We start from the raw sequence: 2,143 nt of genomic DNA on the forward strand, positions 1-2,143 counted from the left end.
CCAGCAGCAGGAGATGGGCGCCCCTCTCCACTCCTGTCCCGCTCACTGCTAACATGTCAGCTAGAAAAATGGCAGAGTTCCAGGCTTCCTCCCTTCGTGGTGCAGCTGGAAGGCCACCTCTGGGATGGACGGGGATGGAGAGCGCGTGTTCACGGCACCCTCACCTGCCAGGGCCCCGCTCCCCACCGCCAGGAGGAGTCCAGGAGCCTTTCTGTGGGAGGTGAGGAGGGCACCTTCACCTGGGGGCTGGGCTGGGAGTCACTGCCCCCCCCCCCCCCCCCCCCAGCCAGGACCCTGGATCCACTGGCGCTCTCTTCCTCATTCATGTCAAGGTCCCCAGGAGCTGGGAGCTCTGTCTGCACTTTCCCAGGAGAGGGCAGCCTCTGGACGGAACGGAGCTCAGGGGGGCAGCGCTGTCCTTGGAGATGCCAGCCCCGTGCTGGTGCACCTGCCAGGTGTGGGAGGTCAGCGGGGTTCAGCAGGCACCAAGCACCCACTGTGCAAGGCACTGGCTGTTGCGTGCCCCACGTGATCTCATTTTGCTCTCGAGCCACCGGGTGAGGTGAGGATGATTTGCCTCTTTTTAAAGTGAAGGGGACTGAGTTCTGGCACGTGGGTTTATCGGAGTCAAATCTCTTGCCATGCTTACCTCCCAGGGGATGACCCAGCCGACTGCGTGGGGCAGGGGCTGGCCTCTCCCACCACTCCTGTCCCCCATGGGTCACCAGCCATGACAGCACCATGCACGCAGGGCCCGTCTCCCCAGCGCTGCGTGGGACCTGGCAGTGGCGGGCACGCCAATGTCTTTTGGATGAATGACTCCCAGGGACCAGGAGTTGTGGGTCCTGGACCCAGCCCTTGCCCAGTGCTCTGGCCCCACATCCTCAGTGGCACCCGCTGAGGGCCTGGCATCTGGTGTTGGCTTCCAACTGGGCCACTTCCAGCTCGTTACCATTAACGTTTGGGGACACCCAGCATACGGCAGATGCCATTAGAAAAGCAAATTCCGTTCTGTCAGGAAGCAAAGCTAACAGCACAAAGCAGGTTAGGAGGGGAAGATTGATGAGCCAAAGCCCCTGGAAAACAAATGAGGGAAGTTTTCTTTACCAGATAACTTTTATTTATTACACTTGCTTTTTGTTAAAGACACAGACACCCTGCCGGTCTCTGGACCCAGGCCTGGAGAGATGCGCTGCTGGGACTGGGCAGGTCAGCGGGTGCTGGGACGGGTGGGCTTACAAGCCTCTGGGGAAAGGATCACCCCTGGGACTCAGCTCTGGGCTTCCATGGAGCTGCCCAGAGGCCGAGAGCCGCTGTTAGACCTGAGCAGGCCTCTCTGGGCCTCGGTTCCTCCTCTGTGAATCTTTGCCTGCAGGATTTGTCAAGACTCCAGACTCCATGAAGAGGAAATATGAATTGGACCTCAACCTTCCCCCAGAGCAGAGACACCTCTCGGCCAGATCCCTGGGCATGCTCTCAGCATCCTCCTTCAACCCTCCACCCCGATCTGAGCACCCCCCAAGGCCAGGCCGGCCCCTGGAAGCCCTGGGATAGTCAACAAATCTTCCTCCCAATTTCATAGATTCAGGGCCAACAACAAGATGCTTGCACAATGCGAAAGGCATAAAATGTTCAGATTTATTGCTTTGAGAGTTTGGTTTGTCTCCTGGGCCTGGTTGACGCAGCTTCCTTCAGGTTTCAGAGCATTTTGTTTAAAAAAAAAAAAAAAAGAATTTTGACAGCAATGTTTTGCCTCATATTTTCACAAGGCTTTATAGTTTACAAAGGACATTCACATAGAGGAATCATCACTATATGTATTGAATTTCTACACTGGGGAGCTCAACCCTGGAAATCACCCTCCTTTTCCACAGATGGGGAAGCAGAGGCTCAGAGAGGTTAAGGGCCTTGCCTAAGGTCACACAGCCCAGGGAAAGGTTTCACCCTGCTCTTGGTCTCTTCCGTCCTGCCACTCTGCTTTTCTCATCTTCAGCCTGCCCTAATGCACAGTGGTCTGCAGACAGACAGTGAGTGAGAACAAAACAAAATAAAAGCCAGAGGCAAATTGCAGAAAACAATCAGAGGCTGGGATGAGTAGACCAAATAAGCAGGTATGTTCAAGGGAAGATTATTTTTGTAATGA

General features: G+C 55.5%; 1 long non-coding RNA gene across 3 annotated transcripts; it reads left to right on the plus strand.

The window, feature by feature from the left end:
• The first annotated feature begins 6 nt into the window (after positions 1-6).
• On the plus strand, positions 7-2,097 carry LOC106699402. Of its 3 annotated transcripts, none has more exons than XR_002826090.1 (4): positions 7-220; positions 333-562; positions 657-1,209; positions 1,376-2,097. It is a non-coding gene; the product is annotated as an uncharacterized LOC106699402 (long non-coding RNA). The 3 variants fall into 3 exon arrangements; XR_001350984.2 differs by having other exon boundaries at positions 1,147-1,209; XR_001350985.2 differs by lacking the exon at positions 657-1,209.
• The last annotated feature ends 46 nt before the right edge of the window (positions 2,098-2,143 follow it).

This window comes from Myotis lucifugus, unplaced genomic scaffold, assembly GCF_000147115.1.
Source record: "Myotis lucifugus unplaced genomic scaffold, Myoluc2.0 scaffold_389, whole genome shotgun sequence".
NCBI lineage: Eukaryota > Metazoa > Chordata > Mammalia > Chiroptera > Vespertilionidae > Myotis > Myotis lucifugus.